This window comes from Neoarius graeffei, chromosome 20 (genome assembly GCF_027579695.1).
Source record: "Neoarius graeffei isolate fNeoGra1 chromosome 20, fNeoGra1.pri, whole genome shotgun sequence".
Taxonomy (NCBI): domain Eukaryota; kingdom Metazoa; phylum Chordata; class Actinopteri; order Siluriformes; family Ariidae; genus Neoarius; species Neoarius graeffei.
In genome coordinates, this window is record NC_083588.1 from 27,079,588 (window position 1) to 27,103,962 (window position 24,375).

Sequence of the window (24,375 nt, forward strand, 5' to 3'; positions counted from 1 at the left end):
AAAGTTAAAGGTACAAAAAAGGAACAGCTGGAGGACCAAATTGCAACTCATTAGGTCAATTGGCAATAGATCATTAACATGACTGGGTATAAAAAGAGCATCTTGGAGTGGCAGCGGCTCTCAGAAGTAAAGATGGGAAGGGGATCACCAATCCCCCTAATTCTGCGCCGACAAATAGTGGAGCAATATCAGAAAGGAGTTTGACAGTGTAAAATTGCAAAGAGTTTGAACATATCATCATCTACGGTGCATAATATCATCAAAAGATTCAGAGAATCTGGAAGAATCTCTGTGCGTAAGGGTCAAGGCCTGAAAACCATACTGGGTGCCCATGATCTTCGGGCCCTTAGACGGCACTGCATCACATACAGGCATGCTTCTGTATTGGAAATCACAAAATGGGCTCAGGAATATTTCCAGAGAACATTATCTGTGAACACAATTCACCGTGCCATCCGCCGTTGCCAGCTAAAACTCTATAGTTCAAAGAAGAAGCCCTATCTAAACATGATCCAGAAGCACAGACATCTTCTCTGGGCCAAGGCTCATTTAAAATGGACTGTGGCAAAGTGGAAAACTGTTCTGTGGTCAGACGAATCAAAATTTGAAGTTCTTTATGGAAATCAGGGACGCTGTGTCATTCGGACTAAAGAGGAGAAGGACGACCCAAGTTGTTATCAGCGCTCAGTTCAGAAGCCTGCATCTCTGATTGTATGGGGTTGCATTAGTGCGTGTGGCATGGGCAGCTTACACATCTGGAAAGACACCATCAATGCTGAAAGGTATATCCAGGTTCTAGAGCAACATATGCTCCCATCCAGACGATGTCTCTTTCAGGGAAGACCTTGTATTTTCCAACATGACAATGCCAAACCACATACTGCATCAATTACAGCATCATGGCTGCATAGAAGAAGGGTCCGGGTACTGAACTGGCCAGCCTGCAGTCCAGATCTTTCACCCATAGAAAACATTTGGCGCATCATAAAACGGAAGATACGACAAAAAAGACCTAAGACAGTTGAGCAACTAGAATCCTACATTAGACAAGAATGGGTTAACATTCCTATCCCTAAACTTGAGCAACTTGTCTCCTCAGTCCCCAGACGTTCACAGACTGTTGTAAAGAGAAAAGGGGATGTCTCACAGTGGTAAATATGGCCTTGTCCCAACTTTTTTGAGATGTGTTGTTGTCATGAAATTTAAAATCACCTAATTTTTCTCTTTAAATGATACATTTTCTCAGTTTAAACATTTGATATGCCATCTATGTTCTATTCTGAATAAAATATGGAATTTTGAAACTTCCACATCATTGCATTCCATTTTCATTTACAATTTGTACTTTGTCCCAACTTTTTTGGAATCGGGGTTGTAGATAGATAGATAGATAGATAGATAGATAGATAGATAGATAGATAGATACGGCTCCATTGTTTACACTCGAGAGCAGCTGTTAGCACTGTGCAACACCAAGGTACTTCCCGTGGAAAGACCGGTTATCCCCACAGAATTAAGGAGAAGGAGAAGGGGATGCAGAGCTGGAATGAAGTGCCTGGAGAAGAAAAGACGGTATAAACCATGCATACCGTCTGTCATCATGGGAAACGTAAGATCTCTCCCTAATAAGATGGATGAGCTAACGGTGCTAACCAGGCTGCAGAGGGAGTACTGGGAGTGTAGCCTTATGTGCTTCACAGAGACTTGGCTGAATGAACTCTCACCGGACTCACACGTCACTCTGGATGGATTTCAACTCGTGAGAGCGGACAGGAAAGCCAAGGAGAGCGGTAAGAGGAAAGGAGGGGGTATAGCGATGTTTGTGAATGACAGATGGTGTAACCCAGGGCACATCAGGATAAAGGAGCAGTACTTCAGTATAAACATTGAACTGCTAGCGGTTAGCATTTGGCCATATTACCTCCCGAGGGAATTCTTGCACTTTATCGTGATAACTGTGTACATCCCCCTGGCAGTCGATGCTGCTGCAGCCTGTGAGCTCTTACACACTACAGTGTCAAAGCTTCAGACATCGCACCCCCAGTCCCTGCTACTAATCTCCAGTGACTTCAATCAAGCTTCCCTGTCCTCCACTCTCCCAACCTTCACTCAGTATGTGAAATGCCACACCAGAGACAATAGAACTTTGGATTTAATGTACAGTATGTGAACACCAAGGACGCATATAGTTCATCACCCCTCCCCCCGCTGGGCCGTTCTGACCACAATCTGGTTCACTTGTCCCCTACATACATACCTGTGGTGAATAAACAACCACCCACCAAGAGGTATGTAAGGAGCTGGTCTGAGGAGACCAGTATGGCACTGAGGGACTGCTTTGACACCACGGACTGGGATGTGTTGTGTGAACTTCATGGGGATGACATTGATAGCCTGACAACCTGCATCACGGATTACATTAATTTCTGTGTTGAAAACACTCTGCCAGTCAGGAAGGTGCTGTGTTTTCCTAACAATAAACCCTGGGTGACCTCTGAACTAAAAGCCCTATTAAATGAGAAGAAGAGGGTTTTTAAATCTGGCAACAAGGAGGAGATGAGGAGAGTGCAGAGGGAGCTGAAGAGGGGGATAAGGAGAGGCAAGGACAGCTACAGGAGGAAGCTGGAGGAGCGCCTCAAGGGGAGCAACACTGGAGAGGTATGGAGAGGCCTGAAAACCATCTCTGACCACACAAAGGACAGTGGGAGGGGCCCTGTATCTGGGGGCCAGGACTGGGCAAATGAGTTGAATCTCTTTTTCAACAGATTTGACTGTGCCCCCCCACCCTCCCCTACTCACAATAGTCCTGACCTGTCTGTGATATCACTCCACCACCCCCCTCTCCCCTCATAATACCTCTGACACCAACAGCTCCCTCCTCACACCACATCACCCCCCTCCACTCGCTGCCAGACCAATCCACACACTCCACCCCTGACCTCAATCTACAGGACTCACACCTCGGCTTACACCCCTCGCCTCTCCATAACAGCTGATCAGGTGTTGAAGGTGCTGAGGAGGATCAAGACGAGGAAAGCTGCTGGCCCTGATGGTATCAACTTCAGACTGCTTAAGGACTGTGCAGATCAGCTCTGTGGGATACTTCTGTACATCTTTAACCTGAGCCTCAGTCTGGAGAGAGTTCCACTTCTGTGGAAAACATCATGTGTGGTTCCAGTTCCCAAGACTGCGCACTCCAAGGAGCTCAACCACTTTAGGCCAGTAGCTTTAACATCTCACCTGATGAAGATCATGGAGAGGATTGTTCTCTCCCACCTCCGGCACCTGGTGAACAGCGAGATGGACCCCCTGCAGTTCGCATACCGACCGGGCATTGGTGTAGATGACGCTGTCATCTACCTGCTACACCGGTCACTTTTACACCTGGAGGGCACTGGGAGCACTGTGAGAGTCATGTTCTTTGACTTCTCCAGTGCTTTCAACACAATCCAGCCATCACTGCTTGGGGGAAGCTGGAGGGAGCTGGTGTCAACTGCCACCTGGCTGCATGGATCATCGACTACCTCATTAACAGGCCACAGTATGTGAGGCTCCGCGACTGTGTGTTTGATGTGGTAGTCTGCAGCACGGGGGCTCCACAGGGTAAAGTGCTCTCTCTCCTTTCCTCTTTACACTTTACACATCTGACTTCAGCTACAACACGGACAGCTGCCATCTCCAGAAGTTCTCTGATGATACAACCATCGTTGGACGTGTGTCAGAGGGGGACGATCTGGAGTACAGAGAGGTCATCAACAACTTTGTCACCTGGTGCGAACTGAACCACCTGCACATCAATGCCAGCAAGACAAAGGAGGTGGTGATCAATTTCAGAAGGACGGCTCCTCAAATTGCACCAGTGAACATCCAGGGTTTGGACATTGAGATCATGGAGGAGTACAAATACCTGGGTGTTCACCTCAACAACAAACTGGACTGGACAAGCAACACAGATGTCCTGTACAAGAAGGGTCAAAGTCATCTCCAACTGTTGAGAAGACTGAGGTCTTTTGGTTTGTGCAGGACACTGCTTAGGACTTTTTATGACTCTGTGGTGGCATCAACGATTTTCTACGCTGTGGTCTGCTGGGGCTGTGGAAGTTCAGAGAGGGACAGGAAGAAACTTAATAAACTGGTCAGAAGGGCTGGCTCAGTCTTGGACTGTCCTCTGGACTCTATTGAGGAGGTGGGTGAGAGGAGAATGTTCACCAAGCTGATATCAATCATGGATAACCCCTCTCACCCCCTACATGAGGCTGTGGGGGCTTTAAGCAGCTCTTTTAGTAGTAGACTGCTGCACCCACGGTGTAAGAAGGAGAGATACCGCAGGTCATTCATACCTACTGCTGTCAGACTGTATAACACCCACAACTTGTAATGTAGCACCAATAACCTGTTTGTCGGTTTTATTTGCACTACTTCACCACTACTACCTCTACCTCATCGATGCAATTATTATGTGCAATAATATAGGTCTTAAATTATTTTTTACATATTTATATATACAACTCCGATTCCAAAAAAGTTGGGACGAAGTACAAATTGTAAATAAAAACGGAATGCAATAATTTACAAATCTCAAAAACTGATATTGTATTCACAATAGAACATAGACAACATATCAAATGCCGAAAGTGAGACATTTTGAAATTTCATGCCAAATATTGGCTCATTTGAAATTTCATGACAGCACAACATCTCAAAAAAGTTGGGACAGGGGCAATAAGAGGCTGGAAAAGTTAAAGGTACAAAAAAGGAACAGCTGGAGGACCAAATTGCAACTCATTAGGTCAATTGGCAATAGGTCATTAACATGGCTGGGTATAAAAAGAGCATCTTGGAGCGGGAGTGGCTCTCAGAAGTAAAGATGGGAAGAGGCTCACCAATCCCCCTAATTCTGTGCCAACAAATAGTGGAGCAATATCAGAAAGGAGTTCGACAGTGTAAAATTGCAAAGAGTTTGAACATATCATCATCTACAGTGAATAATATCATCAAAAGATTCAGAGAATCTGGAAGAATCTCTGTGCGTAAGGGTCAAGGCCGGAAAACCATACTGGGTGCCCATGATCTTTGGGCCCTTAGACGGCGCTGCATCATATACAGGCATGCTTCTGTATTGGAAATCACAAAATAGGCTCAGGAATATTTCCAGAGAACATTATCTGTGAACACAATTCACCGTGCCATCCACCGTTGCCAGCTAAAACTCTATAGTTCAAAGAAGAAGCCCTATCTAAACATGATCCAGAAGCGCAGACGTCTTCTCTGGGCCAAGGCTCATTTAAAATAGACTGTGGCAAAGTGGAAAACTGTTCTGTGGTCAGACGAATCAAAATTTGAAGTTCTTTATGGAAATCAGGGACGCTGTGTCATTCGGACTAAAGAGGAGAAGGACGACCCAAGTTGTTATCAGCGCTCAGTTCAGACGCCTGCCTCTCTGATGGTATGGGACTGCATTAGTGCGTGTGGCATGGGCAGCTTACATATCTGGAAAGACACCATCAATGCTGAAAGGTATATCCAGGTTCTAGAGCAACATATGCTCCCATCCAGACGATGTCTCTTTCAGGGAAGACCTTGCATTTTCCAACATGACAATGCCAAACCACATACTGCATCAATTACAGCATCATGGCTGTGTAGAAGAAGGGTCCGGGTACTGAACTGGCCAGCCTGCAGTCCAGATCTTTCACCCATAGAAAACAGTTGGCGCATCATAAAATGGAAGATACGACAAAAAAGACCTAAGACAGTTGAGCAACTAGAATCCTACATTAGACAAGAATGGGTTAACATTCCTATCCCTAAACTTGAGCAACTTGTCTCCTCAGTCCCCAGACATTTACAGACTGTTGTAAAGAGAAAAGGGGATGTCCCACCGTGGTAAACATGGCCTTGTCCCAACTTTTTTGAGATGTGTTGTTGTCATGAAATTTAAAATCACCTAATTTTTCTCTTTAAATGATACATTTTCTCAGTTTAAACATTTGATATGTCATCTATGTTCTATTCTGAATAAAATATGGAATTTTGAATCTTCAACATCATTGCATTCCATTTTTATTTACAATTTGTACTTTGTCCCAACTTTTTTGGAATCGGGGTATATATATATATATATATATATATATATATATATATATATATATATATACAGTATATATATATATATATATATATATATATATATACAGTATATATATTTTTTTAAATAAGAGAGAAAGGTCTGCTGTTCTTTAAGCTAAGGTTTGTGGAACTCTTGCCTGTGTTTTGATGAAGATACAGTATTGGTATGGCACACATGTCTGGGACATGGTACAGGGAATAAACTTTCACATCCCAGATAGCAGGCAACAAATAATGGAGTATTATTGGATTGGCATAATATAAAACGAGACAAAAAGGGGTTCAAGCAAGAGAAAGTTCGGTTCTGCTACCATGGTAGGCCAATATTATTTTTATGACCACTAATTACGGGCCAGAGTAGTGTTTCCCAGTTCAGATTTTGGATAGAGAAATATGGGTTCCCTGAAGGGAGAAGTTTTTAGTTTGAAGCAATTAAATGCACTCAGAGATGGATTAAAGCAAGTTGAACAAGATAATGAGAAATGTAGGGAAAAGGATAAAGTATGTATAGATTGGTCCACCTTTGACATGTGGATGGCAGAAGTGCAGACAAGAAATAGATGCTCACAACAACTAGAGGAAGGGGTTGCTGATGCTACTGCTGCTTCTGCTCTCACTCTGTCTTCTCCCTCTTTTTCCTCTATGTTGTGTGTTAAGCAGGTTTCATCCTCCAGACTGTATCTGGACTTAGACTCATGCCTGCCTCAGGCCTCTCCCCAGCAGGAAAATGTAGAAATGCCACCAGAACAAGACCCGCCACCATATCCAGCAGAGGCTGGGACGGCTTTTTCTCCTGCGGCAAACCACACCTGCAGCAAAAAGGGACTCTGAGCCATGGGAGGAGAGAAGGCTGGATACCAGCTGCATGTCTTCTGTGCTGAATTTAAGCCCACATCCTTTGAGCTCCGGTGCACTTATGCATTGCAGCTGGGCCTGGACATGCGCATTTGAAGAACGCCTGACTGAATGGCATGAGGCTCAAGCATGCAAAGACAGCTGCATCACCTGGGAAATGTGCAGACTGACAGAACTAATTAGCCACACAGTGCATGCAGAGAAGCAGGCACAAGAACAAAATGAAAAGGCTAACAGAAAGAAAGAAGACTCCCTGCACAAAGCCATGCTTACCATGGTCCTAACCCATCCACGCTGGATGTGGGAGAGGATGGGGACGTGGCAGAGGCAGGGGAAGAGGACAGAATATGGGTGGCCAACAAGGAGGTTACAACTGCAGCAAAATGGGGCATTGGGCAAAGGATTGCCCTGAAGCAAGTGCAAACAGGCAGGCAAACAGCAGCAGTGACTGACTGGAAGACACTCCTCTTCTTTCTCTCTCTCTCCCTCTCTGCCCTCTTGCAATGAAGAAATGCTTGCTGCGCTTTCTACGAATGTACCCATCTCGCTTTCTTGCAATGAAGACATGCTTACTGAATCATCCCCTATTCCTTTCTACTTATTGCCACAATTGCTCACCAAGAACAGAAACAGATAAAGATGGTGGGTACATATGCAAAGTACACAGATTCTGATTATCTTCAGATGCCTATGATCACTTTGAGTGTTTTAGGCCAAGATATAGAATTCCTAGTTGACTCAGTGGCGGGTCATTCCGTCATTAAAGCCTCTGAGTTCACGGAGATGCCGAAGCTCAGCAGGAGGTTCCTGCACACCGTGGGTGCGTCAGGCCAAGCTGTGAATGAAAAACTCACTGTGCCCCTATATTGTACAGTGGCGCTTGAAAGTTTGTGAACCATTTAGGATTTTCTATATTTCTGCATAAATATGACCTAAAACATCATCAGATTTTCACACAAGTCCTAAAAGTAGGTAAAGAGAACCCAGTTAAACAAATGAGACAAAAATATTATACCTGATCATTTATTTATTGAGTAAAATGATCCAATATTACATATCTGTATGGCAAAAGTATGCGAACTTTTGCTTTCAGTATCTGGTGTGACCTCTTATGCAGCAATAACTGCAACTAAACATTTCTGGTAACTGTTGATCAGTCCTGCACACTGGCTTGGAGGAATTTTAGCCCATTCCTCTGTACAGAACAGCTTCAATTCTGGGTTTTTGTGGGTTTCCTCACATGAACTGCTCATTTCAGGTCCTTCCACAACATTTCGATTGGATTAAGGTCAGGACTTTGATTTGGCTATTCCAAAACATTAACTTTATTCTTCTTTAACCATTCTTTGGTAGAACGACTTGTGTGCTTAGGGTCGTTGTCTTGCTGCATGATCCACCTTCTCTTGAGATTCAGTTCATGGACAGATGTCCTGATATTTTCCTTTAGAATTCGCTGGTATCATTCAGAATTCATTGTTCCATTAATGATGGCAAGCCGTCCTGGCCCAGATGCAGCAAAACAGGCCTAAACCATGATACCACCATGTTTCACAGATGGGATAAGGTTCTTATGCTGGAATGCAGTGTTTTCCTTTCTCCAAACATAATGCTTCTCATTTAAACCAAAAAGTTCTATTTTGGTCTCATCTATCCACAAAACATTTTTCCAATAGCCTTCTGGCTTGTCCATGTGATCTTTAGCAAACTGCAGATGAGCAGCAATGTTCTTTTTGGAGAGCAGTGGCTTTCTCCTTGCAACCCTGCCATGCACACCATTGTTGTTCAGTGTTCTCTTGATGGTGGACTCATGAACATTTAATATTAGCCAATGTGAGAGAGGCCTTCAGTTGCTTAGAAGTTACCCTGGGGTCCTTTGTGACCTCACAGACTATTACACGCCATTCTCTTGGAGTGATCTTTGTTGGTCAACCACTCCTGGGGAGGGTAATAATGGTCTTGAATTTCGTCCATTTGTACACAATCTGTCTGACTGTGGATTGGTGGAGTCCAAACTATTTAGAGATGGTTTTGTAACCTTTTCCAGCCTGATGAGCATCAACAACGCTTTTTCTGAGGTCCTCAGAAATCTCCTTTGTTTGTGCCATGATACACTTCCACAAACATGTGTTGTGAAGATCAGACTTTGATAGATCCCTGTTCTTTAAATAAAACAGGGTGCCCACTCACACCTGATTGTCATCCCATTGATTGAAAACACCTGACTCTAATTTCACCTTCAAATTAACTGCTAATCCGAGAGGTTCACATACTTTTGCCACTCACAGATATGTAATATTGGATCATTTTCCTCAATAAATAAATGACCAAGTATAATATTTTTGGTTAATTTGTTTACCTGGGTTCTCTTTAACTACTTTTAGGACTTGTGTGAAAATTTGATGATGTTTTAGATCATATTTATGCAGAAATATAGAAAATTCTAAAGGGTTCACAAACTTTCAAGCACCACTGTAGCTATGCTGGGCAGGTAAGCTTTAAGTTCTCATTTTTGTTATCACATTGCTGTCCAATTAATCTAATAGGCCGTGACTTAATGTGTAAATTGGGTATTAGCTTAACTAGCACACCACAGGTGCTACGGGTGGTAGGTCCCTTGGAGAGGGATGATATTGACTTAATCTTAGTAAAGCACAGCTATGAGCTGCTGCTGTATATGTATGTGTGGCATTTAGTGCCTATGGCAGTGGGATCAGTGAACATCTCGCTGGTGCAGATGGCAAAAGAATGCACAAACCCAAATGGCACCAAGTACATGCTAATAGATGTGCTACACTGCACTGCACATGTGTCAAGGGGGGGGTCCAGATAAGCAGTTTGAATAAGTGTGGTTTAAGCTGCAGAGTAAAAGCAAGAAATTGGTCTTAGATAGGTTGTTTTGGGACAGACATAGGTGCGTGGCATATGTAAAGTTGAAAGAAATGCATCCTTTTACAGTGCCAGGTTGTGTGCCACATGTATCTCTGGCAAAGGGACAGCAGGACAGGTGGAAAGATTTGTGGCCCTGAATAAGACAGTATTTGAATACTGCTGACTGGGAATACACCTCTGACCCATCCGTGGTAAGCTTGCAAGCATACCAAACTAGTTTAAAATTCATGGCGCTAACTAAAAGAAACATTAAACTAACAGTTGATAGAGCCTGGCCAGGCAAACATGTATGTTATCAATTTACACAGCTGATGGCTGACTCCCCATGTTTCTCTGAGGTTCCACGAGAGTTATGGGCCCAAAGTAAACATGATGTAGGCCTTAATAAAAGTGCCGAGCTAGTAGTAATAACTCCTAAGTCTGACTTCCGCCCATATAAACAACAGTACCCACTGAAACCCGAAGCAGTATGGGGAATTCAACTGATGTTTGAATCACTGAAGAAGGCAGGGGTAATTTTTCTGTGTATGCACTCGCCAGTATACATTCCGATTTTTCCCGGTAAAAAAAGCACACAAAGCCAGGTGAACCTGAAGAGTGGTGTTTTGTACAAGACTTGCAAGCAGTAAATGCTGCAATCCAGCCTAGAGCCTCTAATGTACAAACCCATACACTATTTTGTCACAACATTACCAGTAAGCGGCGGCACGGTGGTGTAGTGGTTAGCGCTGTCGCCTCACAGCAAGAAGGTCCTGGGTTCGAGCCCCGGGGCCGGCGAGGGCCTTTCTGTGTGGAGTTTGCATGTTCTCCCCGTGTCCGCGTGGGTTTCCTCCGGGTGCTCCGGTTTCCCCCACAGTCCAAAGACATGCAGGTTAGGTTAACTGGTGACTCTAAATTGACCGTAGGTGTGAATGTGAGTGTGAATGTTTGTCTGTGTCTATGTGTCAGCCCTGTGATGACCTGGCGACTTGTCCAGGGTGTACCCCGCCTTTCGCCCGTAGTCAGCTGGGATGGGCTCCAGCTTGCCTGCGACCCTGTAGAAGGATTAAGCGGCTAGAGATAATGAGATGAGATGAGATTACCAGTAAGCACGCACTTCTATGTGGTAGACCTGGAAAACACATTTTTCAGCGTTCCTATGCATCCAGATAGTCAATTCTAGTTTGCATTTCAATTTGAGGGCAAGTCATACACATTCACGCATTTGTGTCAGGGCCCACCATTTATAATGAAATGCTAAAGCTAATCTGCTTCTTTGTCGTCATCTTCTTTTGGCTACTCCCAATTAGGAGTCGCCACAGTGGATCTTTCATCTCCATTGCTCCCTGTCTTCTGCATCCTTCTCTACCACACCTGCCACTTTCATGTCCTTTCTCACAACATCCATGTATCTCCTCTTTGGCCTTCCTTGTTTTCATGTGCCTGGCAGCTCTATCCTCAACATTCTCCTTCCAACATGCTCTGCATCTCTTCTCAGGATGTGCCTATACCATCTCAGTCCCATCTCTCTTAGCTTAATTCCCAAGCTCTCCACATGTGCTGTCCCTCTGATGTGCTTGTTCCTTATCCTGTCCAACCTCATCACTCCCATCGCAAACCTTAACATCCTTAACTCCGCCACCTCCAACTTCTGCCTCCTGTCTCTTCATTGTCTCTGTCTCCAATCCATACATCATAGCTGGTCTCACTACTGTCTTATACATCTTACCTTTCACTTTTGCTGGGACTTTCCTATCGCAAATGACTCCCGAAATCCTTCTCCAACTGCTCCACCCTGCCTGCACTCTCTTTCTCACCTCACTATCGCAGCCCCCGTTTTCCTGCACAGTTGACACCAGGTACTTGAATTCACCAACTTTCTTTACGTCTGCTCCTTGCATCTTCACTACACTCTCATCCCCATTCTCATTGATGCACATGTATTCTGTTTTGCTCCTGCTCACCTTCATTCCTCTTCGTTCCAATGCATACCTCCATCTCTCCAAACCCAACTCAACCTCCTTTCTACTTTCACCACATATCACAATATCATCCGCAAATATCATGTTCCATGGTGACTCTTGTCTCATTTCATCCGTCAAGCTATCCATCACTATGGCAAACAAGAAAGGACTCAAAGCAGATCCTTGATGAAGTCCCACCTTCACCTTGAACCATTCAGTCGTTCCAACTGCACACTTCACTGCTGTTTCACTGTTCTCATACATGTCTTGCACCGCTCCAATATACTTCTCATTCACTCCACACTTTCTCATACAATACCATAACTCATCTCTCGGCACTCTATCGTATGCCTTCTCCAGGTCTACAAACACACAATGTAGCTTTCTCTGGCCTTCCCTGTACTTCTTCATTAACATTCTTAAAGCAAAAATTGCATCCGACGTGCTCATCCTTGGCATAAACCCATACTGCTGTTCACAGATTGCTACCTCTCTTCACAATCTCGCCTCCAATACCCTTTCCCATAGCGTCATGGTGTGGCTCATCAATTTTATCACTCTGTAGTTACTGCAGCTCTGTACATCTCCCTTATTCTTGTATATTGGGACTAGCACACACTTTCTCCATTCATTTGGCATTTTCTCATTCTCTAGGATCTTATTAAACAATCTCGTTCGGAACTCCACAGCCGTCTCACCCAAACATCTCCAAGCCTCAGTCGGGATACCATCTTGTCTGACTGCTTTCCCAGTCTTCATTCTTTTCATGGCTGCCCTCATCTCATCCTTACTAACCAGCTCTGCTTCCTGATTTGCTGTCTCTAACGAATCTGACCTTTTCTCTCTCGGATTCTCCTCATTTAATAAATCCTCAAAGTACTCTTTCCACCTTCTTAATACAGTCTGTTTGTCAGCACATTTCCATTGACATCTTTCATCACTCTGTACATCTCTGTACTGCTGTACATCCCTCGCTTCCCTGTTTCTCTGCCTAGCTAGTCTGTACAGGTCTTTCTCTCCTTCTTTGGTCTCCAGTCTTTTGTACAATTCCTGGCATGCATCTGCTTTCTCCTTCTCTACTGCTCTTTTTGCCTTCTGGCTCATCTCTCTCTGTATAACTGCCTGCTTTCCTCATCTCTCTGATCGTCCCAATTCTTCTTTGCTAGCCTCTTCTCTTTTGTAATTTCCTGCACTTCTTTGTTCCACCACCATGTCTCCTAGTCTTCCTTCCTCCTTCCCGATGACCACCCTAGCACCTTCCTTGCTGCCTCTCTTACTAGTATAGCAGTAGTATCCCAATCTTCTGGCAGACTTCCATTACCACGCAATGCTTGTCTCATTTCTTCCCTAAACTCCTTCTGATGTTCAACCTCTTTTAGTTTCCACCACTTGATCTTCGGCTCCACTATTTCACGCTTCCTCTTTTTCACTGTCAAGCTCATCCTGCACATGACCACTCGATGTTGTCTAGCTACACTCTCCCCTGCCATCACTTTACAGTCTCCAAGCTCCTTCAGGTTACTCCTTCTGCAGAGTATGTAGTCCACCTGTGTAGATCTTCCTCCACTCTTAAACGTCACCCTGTGCTGCTCTTTCTTCTCGAAGTATGTATTGACTATTGCCAAATTCATCCTCTTTGAAAAATCAACCACCATTTGCCCTTCCACATTTCTCTCTCTTACAGCATATCTGCCCATCACGTCCTCATCTCCTCTGTTTCCCTCACCAACATGTCTGTTGAAATCTGCTCCTATCAGCACACGCTCCTCCCTCGGTATACTTTCTACCACTTCATCCATCTTTTCCCAGAAAGACACCCTCTTCATTCTCACATCCAACCTGTGGGGTATACGCGCACACAACATTGATTACCACTCCTTGAATCTCCAACTTCATGCCTATCACTCTGACACCCTCTTCACATCAATCACACTGTTGACCAACTCTCCCCTCAAAACAATACCAACATCATTTCTCTTTCCATCAACTCCATAATAAAACAACTTGCATCCACCTCCAATGTTCTTGGCCTTGCTTCCTTTCCACCTTGTCTCCTGCACACACAAAATGTCCAACTTCCTTCTTTCCATCATACCTGCTAACTCTCTCTCTCTGCCAGTCAATGTTCCCAAATTCAATGTTCCTACTCTCAATTCTAAGCTCCTTCCCTTCCATCTTTCATGCTTTCTCCTAACACTCCTCCCCCGTCCCTTTCTCTGTTTTGATGCAACAGTAGCATACTTTCCACCAGCACCCTGTTGACCAACAGTACTGGAGGCAGTCGTTGTTAACCCTGGCCCCGACCGATCTGGTATGGTATTTCTCTTTTCAATCCTTATGTTAGATTTGGCACGTTTTACGCCGGATCCCCTTCCTGACACAACCCTCTCCAATTTATCCGGGACCGGCACCAAGAGTATGCTTATGTACCCCCAGTGGCTGGATTTTTTTGGCTAACAAAAGGATTTATGAATTTTGTCCAAAAATTTCACGAGAATTGTGTCACTTGCACCACACACAACATAGGTCGGGAGCAAAAGGTAGCACAGGCTGCACACCTACAGCTAGAGACACCATTTGAACATTTGCAGATGGATTTTATTGAATTGACACCCACAGAAGGGAAAAAAATAGTGTCTGGTAATAGTAGATATGTTCTCTAAATGGGTAGAGGCATTCCCCACTTCCAAACAAGATGCAGGAGCTGTAGTGAAAGCTCTGCTAACTGAAATCATTCCCAGATGGGGCATTCCTAGGAAGATTAATAGTGATAATGGAACTCTGTTTGTAAATCAGGCGTTGAAACAGGTGGGAGAAACATTGGGAATTGACCTGAAACAACATTGTGCATATCAACCAGCTCGAGGGGTGCAGTAGAGTGGGAAAATGGTAGCACAAAAAGAAATTGGCTAAATGTTGCAAATATACGGGCCTTTATTGGGTTAAGGTCCTGCCCATTGTACTCTTGTATATGCATACAAGAGTCAGAGCAAGAACAAACTTGAGCCATTTGAAATACTCTTTGGCAGACCGCCAAATACTGGGATAGGCCCCCAGCCAATTCCACAGTTGACTATGGGCCTATGCGAAGATGAAATGTTGTGTTATTGTGCAGAACTATCTTCTGTATTATGTCTCACCCCTGAACAGATGAAGGAGACACTACCAAGGACAGCTGAAACCACGCTACATGATTTGAAGCCTGGGGATTAGATAGTGGCAAAAGACTTCAGGAGAAAACGCTGGAGAGACCAAAGGTGGCTTGGACCATATCAGGTGTTGCTCACAACTCAGACAGCTGTGAAGGTGAAGGAAAGAGCCATGTGGATACACACCTGCCACTGCAAGAGAGGACAAGACATAGGCAGTAAGTTATTGGCTGCGCAGAGTATTACTGCACCTCACTGACCATGGAAAGAGTGTGTGTAAACAGGTGTGCCTGCATGCTGAGCACCAGTCAGTGCCAGCTATAGGCAAGGTTTTACTGTACGGAGCCTCTCCTTATGTGTCTGACATGAAGAATTCATTCCAGTACCATATAAAAGCTGTATGGGCTGCATTAATCATGCTTGGGGTTGCAGTGACCTTATCCTGCTTGCTCCCAAAAATGCTGCAACAAAGTGAAACAGGCCCTAATCATTTTGTGCCTGTCATCCACAATGAGTTTTGGGAATATGCAAACTACACAGTGAAGACTCTAAACCTTACAGAACCATGTCAAGTCAAGTTTATTTGTATAGCACTTTTAACAATAAACATTGTCACAAAGCAGCTTTACAGAATTTGAACGACTTAAAACATGAGCTAATTTTATCCCTAATCTATCTCCAGTGAGCAAGCCTGTGACGACAGTGGCAAGGAAAAACTCCCTCAGACGACATGAGGAAGAAACCTCGAGAGGAACCAGACTCAAAAGGGAACCCAACCTCATTTGGGCAACAACAGACAGCATGACTATAATATTAACAGTTTTAACATGAAGACAGTTTCGTTGATGTAACTCTTCATTGATGGAAACCTGAATGCAAAACTGTTCATGACAACTGCAGTCCTAAGTTAGCAAGTCAACTGTAGTCCTCAGCCATAAAAGCATTACTGTAAGAGTCCAGAGCGTCCTCCAGGTGTGACTTTCAACTGTCCTCATGGGGTCATCCTCCTCATGGGGTCATCCTCCACAGGAGCGACGCGACGAGACTCCTACCAGACACAGGACACCAGGATGGATCAAGCAGGTCCAAGGAGCAGAAGAGGTCAGCATCTCGATCCCAGGACCAACATGTAACTCAGAGAAACAGATTTGTGGGGAGGGGGAGAGAGAGAGGGAGAGAAAACACAGGTTGTTAGGTATGCCCAATGTCACCTGAATAAGTAGGAACAGTATTGTAGGTGTAATTAATGATTTTGTGTATTTAGGATTGGATAAGTGATCAATCTTTAATAATTACATGAAATCAGTCTCATTGAATCATTTGAAGTGAATCATTCAAATGAATCGAATCAGTGAATCATTTAGTGAATCAGTGAATCATTTTGTGAATCATACCATTAATCCTGGTACTTAATAATAAATTACCAAACAGCTAAAATGGTATCTTCCAAATTATTATTGATCACTTACCATATTACATAAATCATCTGCACCTTTTTTTGAATTCTTTGGGAGATTGGGCAACTTCAAAGTATCGTAACAGCAGATAGACACCACACATAATTTCAATAATAATGGAGTTTATTATAACAAAGATAATAAAAAATTAATAAAAAGAAAAGAAAAAAATTGAACAATTTAATAGCAGCAGAATTGAATCTTCTGTAAACAGAGTGTGTGTGTGTGTGAGAGAGAGACTAGCTTAGGAGGCTAATCAGACAAAGAGATGCTAACCAGCATGTGCTTCAAATCTAGCAGACCATGTGGTTAGCTTGTAGGCTAATCAGACAAAGGAAAAGCTAGCTACATATACTTTCAGGCCTAGTGTGTAAAAGCTGAAGGCTTTAATTAAAAATAAACATTCAAACAGTCATCCGTGGTGCATATCTATATAGTCTTAAATGTAGGCACAGGAGAATTTGCTATAAAGGTTGAATTGAAAACAATACTTATGATTTTGTCTAAGATTGAGACAAAGGGTCTCGGTTTTAAGGCCTAGTGGGTGAGGGACACATGCTTCCTTTGTAGAACAAAGGAATTTCTCTTGCTAGCTAAAACACGTGTGAAACCCAGATGTGTAAGTAATGAATTAGAATGTTAAGGAAGAGAGAGAGAGAACATGCAAAGACTTATGGACTAACCAATTTTAAATCAACAAACAAATGATAGAGAACCAAAATTCAGTGTGCACACATTTAACTTCATATAACTTCACATTAAGTGAATAACTAATTCCTAAGACTTAAACTTCTGCCCAATGCCAGCCTTACTGCGAAAAGTCTCGTCTTCTGTAGAAAGCACAGTCTCTCTGTAGAAATGGAAGGCTGTGGAGGTTGGAAGCGCTTCGGTGGAGAAGAAGATTTTCTTTGAAAAGGCTTCGTAGCTCGTGAGAAGAAAGCTCTGATCAGACAGGGTTAGGACGGTCCAGCCGCTCCCAACACCAATAAAACTGTCTATTTGGTTGCAGTCTAGTACATACTGAAAGAATAACTGAAAACCGGTTTATAACTCGCTTGAGTTAAAAATCGCGTGTTTCCGAAGTCTACCGTGATCAAGAGTAGACAGGAAGAGGAAAACGCGCTGTTTAGACGTCTGATGGTGAGTACTCTTTATTCGGTCCGTCCCGCCTAGAGTCAGACACGAAAGGGCACGAGATGGCGGATTTCCAAGTCCTTGAAATGCTGAAAGATGTGATGTAAGTGATCCCGCCCAGGCGTGACGTAGTCAACGTGGAAGTTGGCTGGGAGTTGTAGTTCTTAGACACAAGATAGCGCATGGTACCTACAGTATACATATTGCACTGAGTACAAGCAGGGACTCTGGCAACTAACTATGACAGCATAACTAAAAGGGGAGAGCCAGAAGGTAACACAGGCATGAGGGAGCCCCAGGACATAAAGCAGCCAGCCATTACACCGTCAACAAACTCGAGTGAGCAAGTGAGTGGGGACTGACAGCATCCATACATCCCAGTTTACCAAAACACTCTATGTCTGAAGACCCTCCAGATCTACACCTTTCCCTCATAAACACCATTAACAAAAGGCTTGACTAAACAGATATGTTTTCAGCCTAGACTTAAACACTGAGACTGTGTCTGATTCCCAAACACTACTTGGAAGGCTGTTCCATAACTGTGGGGCTTTGTAAGAAAAGGCTCTGCCCCCTGATGTAGCCTTCACTATACCAGGTACCAGCAGATAGCCTGCACCTTTTGATCTAAGTCGGCGTGGCGGGTCATAGAGGAGCAGAAGTTCACTCAGGTACTGTGGTGCGAGACCATTCAGTGCTTTCAAGGTCAATAGTAGGACTTTATAATCAATACGAAATTTGATTGGGAGCCAATGCAGTGTGGATAAGACAGGAGTGATGTGGTCATATTTTCTAAGAACAACCATGTGTAATGTGCACCCTGATCCCTCATATATCGGCTCAGCCTTTTGCATGTAAACCCACAAGAACAAGCCTGAATGATACTCTGAGGGCCATGGTAAATGTCCTGTTTTCCAGAAATGCAGGAGGGCCTGAGTATGACTGTGGAAGTTCGTAGGAGGGGGAGGAGCACAGAAAGACGGCAGGCCAGAATAAAGTTCCATAACTCTTTTTATTTTGCTCTTTTCAGATGCAAAAACACTCTCTTCCATACACACACACACACACACACACACACACACACCCAAGTATCTGGTTCGGGAGAGAGCTCTCTTCCTCTGCTCTCTCTCTCTCTTTATATAGGGCGCGGTCACTGGGAAGACACACAAACACAGGTTAATTGACATCAGGTGTAGTGATTCTGCCACTTACCTTCCCTGACTCCGCCCTCTTGTCACAGACAGGCGCTTGACCACACCCCCGCTGCCACATACCCCCACCGCCCGACTCAGGCTGGGCAGCCGTCCGGCCTGCAGCCGACTCCCCCCCCCTTGACAGGAGAGAAAGTCCGCCACAACCATCTGCGCCCCCGGCCTGTGGATCACCTTGAAGTTGAAGGGTTGGAGTGCCAGATACCAATGGGTGATCTGCGCATTGGCATCCTTCATGTGGTGGAGCCACTGGAGGAGCGCGCGATCTGAACAGAGGGTGAAAGGGCATCCCAGCAGGTAGTAGCGGAGGGCGAGGACCGCCCACTTGATCGCGAAGCACTCCTTTTCAATCGTGCTGTAACGCCCCTCGCGTACTGATAGCTTTCTGCTGATGTACAGCACTGGACGGTCCTCCCCCTCCACCTCCTGGGACAACACGGCCCCCAGCCCTCTGTCCGACGCATCCATCTGTAACATAAAAGGGAGAGAAAAGTCAGGGGAGTGTAACAGTGGCCCCCCACACAGTGCAGCCTTTACCTCAGAGAAAGCCCGCTGGCATTGCTCCATCCACTGGACCAGATCTGGTGCCCCCTTTTTAGTGAGATCGGTCAGCGGGCTGGTGACGTCTGAATAATTAGGTAGAAACCTAGGATAGTAGTCAGCCAGCCCCAGGAACTGTCTCACCCCCTTTTTGGTCTTGGGCCTCAGGCAGGCCACAATTGCTGCTGTCTTGTTAATTTGGGGACGCACCTGCCCGTTGCCCAAGTAGAAGCCCAGATACTGTACTTCCACCCGCCCAATCGCACACTTCTTTGGGTTGGCTGTGAGACCCGCTCGCCTCAGCGACCTAAGGACGGCCCTCAGGTGTTGTAAGTCCCGTCCCAGTCATTACTATAAATGATATCGTCGAGGTATGCAGCCGCATAGGTGGCGTGGGGGCGGAGGACCCTGTCCATCAGCCACTGAAACATAGCGGGCGTCCCAAACAGCCCGAAAGGAATTGTGACAAACTGATGTAAGCCGAATGGTGTGGAAAAGGCCGTTTTTTCTCGGGATAATGGAGTCAAGGGGATCTGCCAATAACCCTTTGTCAAATCCAGCATCGAGTAAAAGCGAGCCGTGCCTAGCCGATCGAGCAACTTATCAATACGAGGCGTTGGGTACGCGTCGAATTTAGACACCGCGTTGACTCTTCTGTAGTCCACACAGAACCAGACCGACCCGTCGGCCTTGGGAACCAAGACCACTGGGCTGCTCCAGTCACTGTGGGACTCTTCGACGATGCCCATCTCGAGCATGGCCTCGAGTTCTTCCCGAACCACTTTTTTCTTGTGTTCGGGTAGCCTGTAAGGGCGGCTACGCACTACCACCCCCGGGGGCGTCTCAATGTGGTGCTCTATGAGGGTGGTGTGGCCGGGCAGGGGCGAGAACATGTCCGAAAACTTGGTCTGCAACTGGGCAACCTCCGCGAGTTGGGTCGGGGAGAGGTGGTCTCCACAGGGGACCGGAGAGGTACGTGATGCCAATGTTCCCTTTTGAACCTCCGGCCCCAGCTCCGCCTTCTCTGGAACCACCGACACCAACGCCACGGGGACCTCCTCGTTCCAGAGTTTGAGCAGGTTGAGGTGGTAAATCTGTAGCGCCCCACCCCTATCCGCTCGGCTCACCTCATAGTCAACGTCCCCGACTCGCCGTGTGACCTCAAAGGGTCCTTGCCACTTGGCAACCAATTTGGAACTTGATATGGGCAACAGTACGAGTACTTTATCTCCCGGTGTGAACTCCCTAAGGTGCGTACCCTTGTCGTACAGGCGGGTCTGTCGTTCTTGGGCCTGCCGCAAATTCTCCTGAGTTAGGTGTGTGAGTGTGTGGAGTTTTGTGTGCAGGTCAATAACGTATTGGATTTCGTTTTTACTTGGTGAAGGTCCCTCCTCCCAATTTTCATGCAGCACATCTAGAATGCTGCGCGGCTTATGCCCGTATAACAATTCAAACGGGGAGAACCCCGTGGAGGCTTGGGGGACCTCTCGCACTGCAAAGAGCAAGGGTTCGAGCCATTTATCCCAATTACGTGCGTCCTCACTTACGAATTTTTTAATTATGTTCTTGAGGGTGCAGTTGAACCGTTCAACTAAACCGTCCGTTTGTGGGTGATACACGCTGGTGCGGATCGGCTTAATACCCAACAACCTATACAGTTCGTTCAGTGTATGTGACATAAACGAGGTGCCTTGGTCAGTCAGAATCTCTTTCGGGATTCCAACTCGAGAGATAACGCGGAAGAGTGCCTCCGCAATACTGCATGCTGAGATATTGCGAAGAGGCACTGCTTCCGGGTATCGCGTTGCATAGTCCACTAGAACTAATATAAAGCGGTACCCTCGTGTTGACCGATCTAACGGCCCGACGAGATCCATCCCAATTCTTTCGAACGGGGTCTCGATTAATGGTAGAGGGCTCAAAGGCGCTTTTGGAATGGCCGCTGGATTTACTAACTGCCATTCGCGGCACTCCGTACACCACCTACGGACATCGCTGCGAATCCCCAGGCAATAGAATCGGGCCATTATTCAGGCTAGTGTCCAGCCATGGGATTAAAGTGAGCCGCCTGGAATACCAATTCCCGGCAGCTCTTCAGAATCAAAAGCTGCGTGACTCGCTCTTTAGTTTGAGTGTCCCGTATCACTCGGTATAATCTATCCTTCATAATCGCGAAGTAGGGGAAGGACGGGGTGGCGTTCGGCTGGAGTGTTTGACCATCGATTACTCTCATTTGGTCAAACGCATGCTGCAGAGTCTCATCTCGCGATTGGTCTAATGGGAAATCCACGAGGGATTCCCCAACAGAGAGAGGAGGGACCGGCGGCTCCTCACTCTGACGTGGAGATGACGTAGACGGCTCTGTGACAGCTGTTCCCGCCAAAGCGACACCGGGACCTCCCCCTGTTAAATGGCAGGACCCACTCTTCACTAAGTGTGTCATTAAATCCCGAAATCCCAGCCAATCAGTCCCTAAAATTATAGAGTGGGTAAGGTGAGGATTAACCGCCGCCTTCACTATAAATTTTTCCCCTCGGAAAAGAATGTGGACCAACACTAAAGGGTAGTTGTGAACATCCCCGTGCACACACAACACCTTCACCAATTGTGCTCCCCCCAATGCCTCGTCTTGCACCAGGCTTTGGTGAATTGAGGTCTGATTTCAACCAGAATCCACCAACGCCTGATATGTATCCCCTTGAATACTCACTGGTATGCGATACGCTCCGGCCTGATCGAAGGCAGCTCCTGGCGCGTCGGGGATCCAAACCACCGCGCCCACTTCCACTGCCGAGCACTGCTGTTGGAGGTGGCCCGGCTCCCCGCAGCGCCAGCAAACCGGCCCGGGCTTCCTCTCTGCACCGGTGCCCTGGGGCTCACTCACCTGAGAGGGGGAAGAGACAGACACAGAAGGGAAAAACGGGAGGGCACTGCGGGTGCGACGGGCCGGCTGGGGTGGGACCGGCCCCCACCTCCGCGGTGGGGGAACGGGGCAAGGACGAGACACAGGAGGAGAGAGGGGGAGGGAGAGAGAGGAGAGGAGAGAAGAGGATGTCTGCTGTCCTGCCGTCGGAACAGCCGCCAAATGGTCCTCCACCAACTCGATGGCCTGATCCAGCGACGCCGGGCGGTGGCACTGGACCCACTCCACGGTACCCTCTGGCAGGTGGCCGATGAACTGCTCCAGCACCACCTGATCGAGGATTCCCTCGGCGTCGTGGTTGTTGGCCCTCAACCACCGCCAGCAGGCGTCCCAGAGTTGCTGGCCAAACACGAACGTCCGGCCGACTTCCTCCAGCCGCAGAGCGCGGAAGCGCTGTCGCTGTTGTTCGGGGGTGCGCCCCACCCTCTGGAGGATGGCCCGGCGAAGGTCCGCGTAGGCCAGCCGGCGGTCGGCGGGGAGCTGTAGCGCGGCCAGCTGCGCCTCGCCTGTTAGCAGGGGGAGGAGGCGCACCACTCGCTGTTCCACCGGCCAGCCCGAGGCCTCTTCTGTCTGCTCGAAGAGCGTGAGGAAGGCCTCAGGGTCGTCCTGTGGGCCCATCTTGGCTAGGGTGAGGGAAGAAGGGCCCGCGGCGGTGGAGATGGTGGACCCCGCCGATGCGAGGAGGTGCCGGAACGCCCGTCGATCTTCCTGCTGCGCCAGCACCAGGGCCTCGAACCGGCGCTCTTGTTCCTTCCGGAGGGTGACTAGCACCTGGTGCTGGCTCTGCTGGGCCGTGGCAAGGGCGTGAACCAGGTCTGCGAAGGGGGAGGACTCCATGGGGCTGTTCTGTTCCTCTGCTCCGTCCCGGGTTTCGGCACCACTGTGGAAGTTCATAGGAGGGGGAGGAGCACAGAAAGATGGCAGGCCAGAATAAAGTTCCATAACTCTTTTTATTTTGCTCTTTTCAGATGCAAAAACACTCTCTTCCATACATACATATACACACACACACACACCCAAGTATCTGGTTCGGGAGAGAGCTCTCTTCCTCTGCTCTCTCTCTCTCTTTATATAGGGCGTGGTCACTGGGAAGACACACAAACACAGGTTAATTGACATCAGGTGTAGTGATTCTGCCACTTACCTTCCCTGACTCCGCCCTCCTGTCACAGACCGGTGCTTGACCACGCCCCCGCTGCCACAATGACATTGCTGGCCTATATGTGGACAACTATGTCTCTACCACACCGAACATCATACACAGTCTAGAACTGCAAATGTTAAAAGCATCAGGAGAATTCAAGTGGGGACCTAAAGTCTTTGGCAGCCCTGATGCAGGACTGCGAGTGTTGACTAAGGGTTACAAATTCCCTGTGTGTGTGAAATCAACGGGAGCACATCTGTTGCACCCATTGGGCAGCTTTACAGGTGCCTCTTCTCAAATCATGTATGGAGCGTACAACAAGTGATGTTATTGCCTGAATCATCATGTTAGCTGGCACACCCTGGAGTCCATGGACATGCTGACACGGTTTACACTCTGAGGTACACTGGGTACAAATCCAACTGGTACTGCGTATGTGGAGAATGAGCATAATACTACTTGCCACATGGGTGGACTGGAGTCAAAATTCCCATGACCATCCATGTTTACTGAGCTTCATTGCAACAAAGAAGAAGGTCAAACACTGATGAAGACTTCCCACCTCCTGAACACCAACTAGAGTCTAGATGGAAGAAATTTTGGCATGCTTTTTTCCCCCTCACTCAGGGGCCTCACTCAGGTAATGGAATCAGTTGGAGGTGACTCATTACAGACTTGCCACATTTATGAACGCCTCCACTCTAGCGCTAGAAAGGGTTAAACAAGAATTGACAGCAGTACGATTGATGACAACTCAGAATAAACTGGTGTTAAACATTATATTGGGTAAAGAAGGTGGAGTTTGTGCAATGATTGGAGAAGAATGCTGCACCTATGTTCCAGCTAATGATGATGAACATGGTAACATCACACTCGTCATCAACCAAATGAAGGAAGTGGCAAGACATTTATGACTGGACGAGCACAGAGAGGGCACTTGGGGATGGCTATACAGTTTGTTTGGATAGTGGGCAACATATGTAAACATGATCATCCCTGTG

The 24,375-nt window shown here is 46.5% G+C and overlaps 1 long non-coding RNA gene across 2 annotated transcripts in view; it reads left to right on the forward strand.

Annotated features, from left to right (window-relative positions):
- The window catches only part of LOC132868516 (uncharacterized), a 33,642-nt gene extending 16,816 nt beyond the window's left edge, over nt 1–16,826 (forward strand). The window contains exons 3-5 of one of the 2 annotated variants that reach the window (XR_009650844.1): nt 14,050–14,127; nt 14,967–15,183; nt 15,648–16,826. This is a non-coding gene — a long non-coding RNA (uncharacterized LOC132868516). Of the gene's footprint in view, nt 1–14,049; nt 15,184–15,647 lie in introns of both variants that reach the window. The other variant, XR_009650843.1, reaches the window with a different exon arrangement.
- The last annotated feature ends 7,549 nt before the right edge of the window (nt 16,827–24,375 follow it).